This window comes from Lynx canadensis, chromosome X (assembly GCF_007474595.2).
Source record: "Lynx canadensis isolate LIC74 chromosome X, mLynCan4.pri.v2, whole genome shotgun sequence".
Lineage (NCBI taxonomy): Eukaryota > Metazoa > Chordata > Mammalia > Carnivora > Felidae > Lynx > Lynx canadensis.
The window spans coordinates 74916688-74929313 of NC_044321.2; the positions used below are offsets into that span (position 1 = coordinate 74916688).

At 35.7% G+C, this 12626-nt stretch overlaps 1 protein-coding gene and 1 non-coding gene across 10 annotated transcripts in view; both read left to right on the forward strand.

Annotated features, from left to right (window-relative positions):
• DIAPH2 (diaphanous related formin 2) overlaps positions 1-12626 on the forward strand; it is a 1054294-nt gene that overhangs the window by 546348 nt on the left and 495320 nt on the right. The window lies entirely within an intron of this gene.
• Positions 3363-3469, forward strand: LOC115508019. Its single transcript, XR_003966908.1, has one exon. It is a non-coding gene; the product is annotated as a U6 spliceosomal RNA (small nuclear RNA).

Here is a 12626-nt window from a genome sequence, read left to right on the forward strand (position 1 = left end):
GTAACATGGGAATGATAGTAACAAGAAGATCACATGAGTTGACGTGTTTAAAGCATTAAATAAAAGGCTTGGCACATAACTAAATATGTAGCTGTTGCTATACCACTATCTTTATTAGTAGTAGATATCATATTCGATATACTACTACAAATATTGTAGTCACTGCCATTGTCTTGTTAGAAGGGGATAATCATAAGGGCACCTATAGTTCCTACAGTTGCAGCCAACTATGTATTATATCCAGTTCTATTTGTTTCCTGTGTGGGGGTTTTGGTAAATCCTTTCATATTTTTCTTTTACAGTATCACCAACTTTTTTCTTCCTGTCTATCAAAAGCAAAATCTCTGTTGTACTTTGATTATTTATGCTTTTCTGTGTTCTTCATGCCAGTGTTTTCAAAAGATTGTTGCGAGAAATCCTCTTCCTATCTCACTGTTTGGGCCACAGCAATCCCCATTCTCAAGTTATTTTGACTATTTTTTTCTCTTTCCCTATGAAATTCAGTCTCAACTTAAATTCTTAAGTGCATTCCACCTTTTTGCATCCCTCTTTAATCTCCTCCTAGTTCTCATTTCAGTGTGCTGAGACATATTTTCTCTTGTGCCATTTTATTGCTTTCTAGTAATCCTGCCTCTGTGTGCAATTTCATTCTGCATCCCATGCCTAGAAATCTCAACTTCCCTGTCCTCTAAGACAACTATCATTTGTCAAAACCCTGTTCAGAATCCATTTTTTAAATGTTTTGCTACTGAATCCCTAGGAGGAAATACTCTGGAATTTAGTCTACAGAGAATAAAAACAAAACATGGTAAAAGGTCAGCCAGGTACCTCTTGTTTACAGTTCAATACTTTTCCTTAGTATTTGAATCCAACTTGTCTTGTTTGCTTAATATGAGTTCAAAGTTGTTTGAAACACATTCTGTAACCTCTAGAACTGTGCATAGCATGTATATAGTCAAATAGTAAAAATACAAACAGATGAGCACTATATAATTCATTTTTTTTGATGATGGGCTATCTTTATGTGAAATGATAACCTTAAAAAAGAGAGAGAGAGAGAGAGAGAGAGGCAGACACAGAATCCGAGGCAGGCTCCAGGCTCTAAGCTGTCTGCACAGAGCCTGACGTGGGGCTTGACCACATTGACCTACTTCCTTGAGTTGCAGAAGCCAATATGTTGGAGAAATAGGGGGAATCCCTACTTCCTGCATTTCTCAAACAAAGAAGTGTAGAAGCCAAAGGAGTTTGAATACCAGAGCCTGGGAGGAAAAGAGACTGAATCTACTAGGAAGAAAATGGGAAAGCTAGAAAAACATAGGGCTACCCCAAGCAACAAATCAAAGCACACCTGATGGAGGGTCCAAAATATTACTACGAGTACGGTAATAAAATAACCAAAGTCACAACAACAGAGAGCAAGTAAGAATCTCCAAAAAACACCTCCTGAAGGGCCAGGTCCTGGACAGTGTATGACCCTCCTTTAATATAGCAGTGCTCACAGATACAGAGTACACCACAAACTTTTAAAACACATAAGGGACAGAACAGTAGCCAAAATTCTGAAATGGAACAATTCTGATCAAAAGAAATTCCAGTAAATAGTGACAGCTAACAAATTGATCAAGACCAATTGAAGCAATATAACTTAACAAGAATTGAGAATAATAGTCATGAAATTAAATACTGGGCTTGAAAAAAGCATAGAGGACAGCAGAGAATCTATTGCTACAGAGATCAAGGTACTAAAGAATAGTCATGATGAATTAAAAAATGCTACAAATGAGGTGCAAAATAAAATGGAGGTGACCACAGCTCAGATTGAAGAGGCAGAGGAGAGAATAGGTGAATTAGAAGATAAAATTATGGAAAAAGAGGAAGCTGAGAAAAAGAGAAAAAAATCCAGGAATAAGAGGGGAGAATTAGAGAACTAATTCATGGAATCAAATGGAACAATATCTGTATCATAGGAATACCAGAAGAAGAAGAGAGAGAGAAAGGGGCTGAAGGTGTACTTCAACAAATCATTTCAGAGAACTTCCCCGATCTGGGGAAGGAAAAAGGCAATGAAATCCAAGAGGCACAGAGGACTCCCTTCAGACGTAACTTGAATCGATTTTCTGCATGACATATCATAGTGGAACTTGCAAAATACAAGGATATAGAGAGAATTCTGAAAGCAGCTAGGGATAAACGGGCCTTAACATACAAAGGTAGACACATAAGGTTAATAGCAGACCTTTCTTCTGAAACTTGGCAGCACAGAAAGGAATGGCAGGAAATCTTCAATGTGATGAACAGAAAAATTATGCAGCCGAGAATCCTTTATCCAGCAAGTCTGTCATTCAGAACAGGAGAAATAAAGGTCTTCCCAAACAAAAAAAACCTGAAGGAATTGATCACCACTAAACCAGCCCTACAACAGATCCTAAGGAGGATTCTGTGAGTGAAATGTTGCAAGGACCACAAAGTACCAGAGACATCACTACAAGCATGAAACCTACAGACATCACAATGACTCTAAACCCATATCTTTCTATAATAACACTGAACGTAAATGGACTAAATGCGCCAACCAAAAGACATAGGGTATCAGAATGGATAAGAAAACAACACCCATCTATTTGCTGTCTACAAGAGACTCATTTTAGACCTGAGGCCACCTTCAGATTGAAAGTGAGGGGATGGAGAACTGTCTATGAAACTACTGGAAGGGAAAAGAAAGCTGGAATAGCCATACTTATGTCAGACAAACTAGACTTCCAATTGAAGGCTGTAACAAGAGATGAAGAAGGGCACTATATAATAATTACAGGGTCTATCCATCAGGAAGAGCTAACAATTATAAATGTCTATGCACCGAATACAGGAGCCCCCAAATATATAAAACATTTAATCACAAACATAAGCAACATTATTGATAAGGATGTGGTAATTGCAGGGGACTTTAACACTCCACTTACAGAAATGGATAGATCATCTAGACAGAGAATCAATAAAGAAACAAGGGCCCTAAGTGATACATTGGATCATATGGACTTGACAGATATATTTAGAACTCTGCATCCCAAAGCAACAGAATATACTTTCTTCTCAAGTGCACATGGAACATTCTCCAAGATAGATCACATACTGGGTCACAAAACAGCCCTTAATAGGTATAAAAGAATTGAGATCATACCATGCACACTTTAAGACGACAATGCTATGAAACGTGAAATCAACCAGAGGAAAAAGTCTGGAAAACCTCTAAAAGCATGGAGGCTAAAGAACACCATACTAAAGAATGAATGAGTCAGCCAGGCAATTAGAGAAGAAATTAAAAAATATACGGCAACAAATGAAAATGAAAATACAACAATCCAGTGCTTGCTTCAGCAGCACATATACTAAAATTGGAATGATACAGAGAAGATTAGCATGGCCCCTGCACAAGGATGACACACAAATTCGTGAAGCGTTCCATATTTTTTCGTCACCACTAAAACAGCCCTAGAAGACATCCTAAGGGGGATCCTGTGAGACAAAGTACCAGAGACATCGCTACAAGCATGAAACCTACGAACATCACAATGACTCTAAACCCATATCTTTCTATAATAACACTGAATGTAAATGGACTAAATGCGCCAACCAAAAGACATAGTGTATCAGAATGGATAAAAAAACACGACCCATCTATTTGCTGTCTACAAGAGACTCATTTTAGACCTGAGGACACCTTCAGATTGAGAGTGAGGGGATGGAGAACTATTTATCATGCTACTGGAAGCCAAAAGAAAGCTGGAGTAGCCATACTTATATCAAACTAGACTTTAAATGAAAGGCTGTAACAAGACATGAAGAAGGGCATTATATAATAATCACAGGATCTATCCATCAGGAAGAGCTAATAGTTATAAATGTCTATGCGCCGAATACAGGAGCCCACAAATATATAAAACAATTACAAACATAAGTAACCTTATTGATAAGAATGTGGTAATTGCAGGGGACTTTAACACCCCACTTACAGAAATGGATAGATCATCTAGACACACAGTCAATAAATAAACAAGGGCCCTGAATGATACATTGGATCAGATAGACTTGACAGATATATTTAGAACTCTGAATCCCAAGCAACAGAATAAACTTTCTTCTCGAGTGCACATGGAACATTCTCCAAGATAGATAACATACTGGGTCACGAAACAGCCCTTCATAAGTATACAAGAATTGAAATCATACCATGCGTACTTTCAGACCACAATGCTGTGAAGCTTGAAATCAACCACAGGAAAAAGTCTGGAAAACCTCCAAAAGCATGGAGGTTAAAGAACACCCTACTAAAGAATGAATGTGTCTACCAGGCAATTAGAGAAGAAATTAAAAAATATATGGAAACAAACAAAAATGAAAATACAACAATCTAAACGCTTTGGGATGCAGTGAAGGCGGTCCTGAGAGGAAAATACATTGCCATCCAGGCCTATCTCAAGAAACAAGAAAAATCCCAAATACAAAATCTAACAGCACACCTAAAGGAAATAGAAGCAGAACAGCAAAGGCAGCCTAAACCCATCAGAAGAAGAGAAATAATAAAGATCAGAGCAGAAATACACAATATAGAATCTAAAAAAACTGTAGAGCAGATCAATGAAACCAAGAGTTGGTGTTTTGAAAAAATAAACAAAATTGATAAACCTCTAGCCAGGCGTCTCAAAAAGAAAAGGGAGATGACCCAAATAGATAAAATCATGAATGAAAATGGAATTATTACAACCAATCCCTCAGAGATACAAGCAATTATCAGGGAATACTATGAAAAATTATATGCCAACAAATTGGACAACCTGGAAGAAATGGACAAATTCCTAAACACCCACACTCTTCCAAAACTCAATCAGGAGGAAATAGAAAGCTTGAACAGACCCATAACCAGCAAAGAAATTGAATCAGCCATCAAAAATCTCACAACAAATAAGAGTCCAGGACCAGATGGTTTCCCAGGGAAGTTCTACCAGATGTTTAAAGCAGTGATAATACATATCCTTCTCAAGCTATTCCAAGAAATAGAAAGGGAAGGAAAACTTCCAGACTCATTCTATGAAGCCTGTATTACTTTGATTCCTAAACCAGACAGAGACCCAGTAAAAAAAAGAACTACAAGCCAATATCCCTGATGAATATGGATGCAAAAATTCTCAATAAGATACTAGCAAATCGAATTCAACAGCATATAAAAAGAATTATTCACCATGATCAAGTGGGATTCATTCCTGGGATGCAGGGCTGGTTCAACATTCGCAAATCAATCAACGTGATACATCACATTAATAAAAGGAAAGATAAGAACCATATGATCCTGTCAATTTATGAAGAAAAGGCCTTTGACAAAATTCAGCAACCTTTCTTAATTAAAAATCCTTGAGAAAGTGAGGATAGAAGGAAAATATTTAAAGATCATAAAAGCCATTTATATAAAGCCCACAGCTAACATCATCCTCAATGGGGAAAAACTGAGAGCTTTCTCCCTGAGATCAGGAACACGACAGGGATGCCCACTCCCACCGCTGTTGTTTAACATAGTGTTGGAAGTTCTAGCATCAGCAATCAGACAACAAAAGGAAATCAAAGGCATCAAATTTGGGAAAGATGAAGTCAAGCTTTCACTTTTTGCAGATGACATGATATTATACATGGAAAATCCGATAGACTCCACCAAAAGTCTGCTAGAACTGATACATGAATTCAGCAAAGTTGCAGGATACAAAATCAATGTATAGAAGTCAGTTGCATTCTTATACACTAATAATGAAGCAACAGAAAGACAAATAAAGAAACTGATCCTATTCACAATTGCACCAAGAAGCATAAAATACCTAGGAATAAACCTAACCAAAGATGTAACAGATCTGTATGCTGAAAACTATAGAAAGCTTATGAAGGTAATTGAAGAAGATATAAAGAAATGGAAAAACATCTGTGCTCATGGATTGGAAGAATAAATATTGTCAAAATGTCAACACTATCCAAAGCTATCTACACATTCAATGCAATGCCAATCAAAATTGCACCAGCATTCTTCTCGAAACTTGAACAAGCAATCCTAAAATTCATATGGAACCACAAAAGGCCCCGAATAGCCAAAGTAATTTTGAAGAAGAAGACCAAAGCAGGAGGCATCACAATCCCAGACTTTAGCCTCTACTACAAAGCTGTAATCATCAAGACAGCATGGTATTGGCAGAAAAACAGACACATAGACCAATGGAATAGAATAGAAACCCCAGCACTAGACCCACAAACGTATGGCCAACTCATCTTTGACAAAGCAGGGAAGAACATCCAATGGAAAAAAGTCTCTTTAACAAATGGTGCTAGGAGAACTGGACAGCAATATGCAGAAGATTGAAACTAGACCACTATCTCACACCATCCAAAAAAATAAACTCAAATTGGATTAAGGACCTGAATGTGAAACAGGAAACCTTCATACCCTAGAGGAGAAAGCAGGAAAAGACCTCTCTGACCTAAGCCATAGCAATCTCTTACTTGACACATCCCCAAAGGCAAGGGAATTAAAAGCAAAAATGAACTACTGGGAACTTATGAAGATAAAAAGCTTCTGCACAGCAAAGGAAACAACCAACAAAACTAAAAGGCAACCAACGGAATGGGAAAAGATATTTGCAAATGACATATCGGACAAAGGGCTAGTATCCAAAATCTATAAAGAGCTCACCAAACTTCACACCCGAAAAACAAATAACCCAGTGAAGAAGTGGGCAGAAAACATGAATAGACACTTCTCTAAAGAAGACATCCAGATGGACAACAGGCACATGAAAAGATGCTCAACGTGGCTCCTCATCAGGGAAATACAAATCAAAACCACACTCAGATATCACCTCACGTCAGTCAGAGTGGCCAAAATGAACAAATCCGGAGACTATAGATGCTGGAGAGGATGTGGAGAAACGGGAACCCTCTTGCACTGTTGGTGGGAATGCAAATTGGTGCATCCACTCTAAAAACAGTGTGGAGTTTCCTCAAAAGTTAAAAATAGACCTACCCTATGTCCCAGCAATTGCTCTGCTAGGAATTTACCCAAGGGATACAAGAGTACTGATGCATAGGGGCACTTGTACCCCATTGTTTATAGCAGACTCTCAACAATAGCCAAATTATGGAAAGAGCCTAAATGTCCATCAACTGGTGAATGGATAAAGAAATTGTGGTTTATATACACAATGGAGTACTACGTGACAATGAGAAAGAATGAAATACGGCCCTTTGTAGCAACGTGGATGGAACTGGAGAGTGTTATGCTAAGTGAAATAAGCCATACAGAGAAAGATAGATACCATATATTTTCACTCTTAGGTGGATCCTGAGAAACTTACCAGAAGACCATGGGGGAGGGTAAGGAAAAAAAAAGGAGTTAGAGTGGAAGAGAGCCAAAGCATAAGAGACTCTTAAAAACTGAGAACAAACTGAGGGTTGATGGGGGTTGGGAGTGAGGGGAGGGTGGGTGATGGGTATTGAGGAGGGCACCTATTGGGATGAGCACTGGGTGTTGTATGGAAACCAATTTGAGAATAGACTTCATATATTGAAAAAAATAGAAAAAAAGAAAAAGAAAAGAAAAATTAAAAATTATAAAAATTATATAACATAAAAATAATTTAAAAAATTTGACAAATGGATCAAGATGTGGTTTATATACACAATGGAACACTACGTGGCAATGAGAAAGAATGAAATCTGGCCATGTGTAGCAATGTGCATGAAACTGCAGTGTGTTTGTGCTACGTAAAGTAAGTCAGGCAGAGAAAGACAGATACCATATGTTTTCACTCATATGTGGATCCTGAGAAACTCAACAGAAAACCAGGGGAGAGGGTAAGGCGGAAAATAGGAAGTTACAGAGAGGGAAGGATGCAAACCATAAGAGACTCTTAAATACTGAGAATAAGCTGAGGGTTGATAGGTGGTGGGAGAGAGTGGAAAGTAAGTGATGGGCATTGAGGAGGGCACCTATTCGGATGAGCAGTGGTTGTTGTATGGAAACCAATTTGACAATTAATTACATATAAAAAAATAAAGTACCTTTCCTTTAAAACTATAGATATATCAATAAGATGAAACTAATTCAGTTAATGACTCAATTATGTAACTCATAGTGTACTACGTATTACTACTAATACCTTTTTTCTAATATTTTTGGATTTTTGGAACCCAAGTATAAATTTTGATGGCGTAAAAATCTGTTCTCTCTTGTATAGCAGTTATATTTATTTAAATTGTGTAGTATAGTTATAGGCCTCAAACTAACTGACCAAAAACATATGTTGAAGTGAGAGGAAAACTGAAGGTATGAAATATGTGGAATCTGTGGAGAAATTCGTTTTATAATCGTGTTTATTCTTTAGCTAAACTTCTAAAATTTTGTGTTTTAGAATAAACAAATCTATAGCATAAACTTAGCATACTTTCCTCAAACTCTGTTAACTCAGAGATTTTGGGGAAACACATAATTTTCATATTAAAACATATATATTATGGAATAGAATTCAAAACTACATGAATTTTTTAAAATGAAACAGATGACTTCAAAGAAATTTCACACTTGCAACAGATCCCTAAGGGTGTGTGTTCAATCTTCTCTTCCATTAGGGGTACTAGGGTGAGAAAAGTTTATGAAGCATTGCTTAAAGAATTATAGAATGGTTTTGTTTTGGTTTGGTTTCACTTATTTATGTATTTAGTTATTGTGGCCAGGAAGAGGAGGCAAGTAGGCAAGGTGAGGGAGGAGAGTACCTAACTTTCTTCTAAATAGACATTCTCATATCCCTTATGAAGTTCAGCATCAAATACTACATTGTCATTTTATTTCCAGTGAAATTAATAAAACAGTATTGCACTGGTCATTTTATTCGAGGTTGAATTATAAATCTTCAGGTCCTCGTATTCATGTTTGACATACCAATGAGTCTGTAGAAATGAAAAAAAAAAAACCTGGTTGCTATAGAGACTCTGATGCCTTTAAAATATTTAAAATACTTTTGATAAACTACAATTACCTTTTCCCCAATGATTAGGTTTAAAGATTATGTGTATACTGTGTGTGTAATTATATATAATACATACATATAGTATAAAGCATTGCTGTTTTATGAGTCATATTTTATAAATCCCTTATTCTTCTCCCCACCACTGTGGCGTTCACTTTAACTTTGAGGTGTAAGGATTTTTACAGTTGATTAAAAACCTCTAGGGTTAAAAACAAAAGTAAAAAAAAAAAAAAAACAAGAAAAAACAAACAAACATTAGTGTTTTCTAGGTTGGCTCCAGGGATTAAACCAAAAGATTAAAGTTTAATTAAAACTCTTCTGTTCAATGGGGAAAAATTGTATTAACATATTTCAAAGCACTATTAATCCTAAGGATTCACATAAATATGAAATGGGTTTCACTTCAGTTAATTTAGTGTCATCTTACAAGATAAAAGCTGTCAAGTTTCCTATAAACCGTGTTATATTATTATGAATTGAATCAATTATTATAAATTTTAATGGCCAACTATACCTTTTGATATCTCTCATCTTTCCATGTGATATTAGTAACTCTGATAGTTTTTTTATTTTTATCTACTCTGACTTCTTTACAGGATTAATCATGATTAAAGCTCAGACTAGAGAGAATATTATAGACGAAAATGTATGAAATAAAGTTAAATAATAGGAGAGTATAAAATTTGAGGAACAACAACAACAAAAACACAAAACATCATTTTCCAAAACTCCAGAGCTGGCACAAGCTTTAGAGGTCATCTCATCCCTGCTAAAAGGGACCCAAGATAGCAATTGGTCCAAATTCATTATTTTACAGTTCAAGAAACTGAGGCCAAGATCGATGAAGGAATTCTCCACGATCACACAACTGGATTGGATAATCAATGAAAGTCTGCAGACCTTGTCTGGAGTTATTTTATTACATATATTTCAGCTCCATTTTTGCTTCCTTTGTGGTCTAAAATATACAACAGATTCATGCTCACATATTGGAGTAAATGCTGACTAAATAAAAGACTTACTGGAGTATAAATGCTATGTCATCTTTGTAGCCCCATTTTGACAGCAAAATCCTTTGTGTCACAACACTTTAGTGATATAATAATATTTCTCATACCATATTCATATATTTTTTTTCATTGCTTGTTTCTGTCTTTACCTCCTAGATTAGTCCCTACAGTGTCATTGCTAGCACAGCATCTCAGACACAAGGAAATGCTCAATTAAAGTTTATTAAGTTGAATCATTGTATATCTTTGTAGTGTAGCAGGCATATCTCAAAATAAGGCATTGTAGGAAGTAGACATATCGAGTTACAGCCTTAAAATTACTATAAATACAAGAGGAGAAACAAGATAAGTTACAATAAAGAGAACACCAGGACTTAACAATATTTCCTTGTCTATATTTTACTTCTTTCAAGAAGAAAGTTAAAATTGGAAACTATCATTCTAATAAAGGAGAAGACCTAAACTTATGGAGGCCACCAAACCATAAAGGATCGTAATGAGCAGTAAAGATTAAAGTCTGATCGGATCTAATGGCAGCCAACTTTCTCAATGTTATATACTGCTGAAACACCTCTCATTGTAATTCCTGAAAAAAAATGCTTTCATATTGTCTAGTGTTAGTTTTATTGAAAAATCTTTGAGTTATGTAACAAAATCCTACTGTTTTTAATGACTCATAAAACCCAAAGATGTGAGAAAATATTAAACTCAGTATTTCCTAGCAGATTTAATCTTTGAGTTTTAGTCTATCATTTTAGGAGCACAATATGAAAATATACTGATGTGACAAAATATAAGTAGAATTGACCTTATTTAAATGTGAGCAGTGTGAGTGTAAAACTGATTACACATCTTACCACGACATCATTTTTACAAGAAAAGTTAAATTGTTCAGCTTCCTTTGGACTTTTTCATATATACTATAAAAATAACCTAAATAGTTTTTGCTGAATGAATTGCATTCTATCATATTAATACCATAAATATCTTATAAAATTTAAAGGAATATTACATTGTAGGGAATCAAATTAATCAGTTTTACAGTTTGTTATATTTCTTTCTTATACCATGTCACCATATTTTTTAAATAAAGTGAATTTCTTTAAAATAACAGAAATAATAAAATGTCTAAAACATGCATAGAAAATGAATTTTCAACCTAAAATTTCAAAAGGATTTGGGAAAGAAAGTCATTTGTGTGTGTGTGTGTGTGTGTGTGTGTGTGTGTGTGTTTGGTTGTTGGTCGGTAATCTAGTCATTACCAACCAGTGTTTTAAATTCATAATATATAAACACTCTAATTAATATTCATTTCCAGAGGAAACTATTCATTGAAACAAATAATATCTTCAGGTAGCAGTTAAAGGAAGCATAGACCATGCCATTTGGATTTGAGTAAAATGTTTCAGTGTAAGTCAACATTTTTTTATAAACTTATATAGGCATTTGTCAGGATATCTTAGCTTTTACATCCCAAAATCTTTTCTGCTAGTAATTGTGTGCATAGCTTATCTGTCTCACATCTTTGCTCCTCATGTCTCAGAGCCTAGACTCCTGTCCTTTTTCCAAACAGAAATGCTACCCCCTTCTCTCAGCCCATTTGAGCCCTATGTATCTCTTTGAAGGTCCAGCTTAAATTTGACCTCTCCATAAAAGCTTTCCCAGTTGTTTTGGCTTTCAGTGGTTTCTCACTCCTGTCTTCTAGAGTAGTACCAACTTGAACTTTTTAGTTTGATTCTTGATCCTATACTTTTTTGCATTACAATATAAAGGTTTCCATGTTTATGGCTACATCCCTACATGATGCTTTCTGAAATAATGTGTGATGTCATTAGTCTGCTTTTTCAGGGCAAAATCTAGCACAGTAAATTCAGTGCTGTGAATGTTTATTAAACATCAACCTGGAACACCTGGGTGCCTCAGCCTGTTAAAAGTGTCCAACTCTAGATTTCAGCTCAGGTCATGATCTCAGTTTGTCGGTTGGAGCCCTGTGTTGGTCTTCTGTACTCACAGCGGGAAGTCTGCTTGGGATTTTGTTTTCCTCTTTCTCTGCCCCTCCCTGGCTCACTCTCTTTCTCAAAATAAATAAATGAACATTTAAAATGAAACAAAACATCAACCGGATCCCAGCTGCTATCTTTATGTAACCTGACAGTGAAACTTTCTGGGTATTTAAATTAGCTAAAATATATTTGCAGATATTTAATTTCAACTTCTTACATATTAAGCAACAAGGAGAAAATCAGGTAAAATAACGTGTTCTTTAAAAATGGCTATTTAAGGAAAAATAAATGTGTGGTGTTAGAAATAATTATAATGGTTACTCTTGGTGTGGGTTAGTGACAAGGAGAAAGTACATGAGGGGTTCCGGGGTGTTGGTCATGTTCTGTTTCTTGATCTGGATCCTCATTACATGGGTGTGTTTATTTTGTGAAAATTCATTCAGCTGGTAACCTGTGTGCACAATGTATGTATGCTTCAACATAACATTTTTAGAAAGTTGGTTGATCAGATTTTTAAAATGTGTATAAAAAGTGAGAAAGGTGTTACATTTTAATCT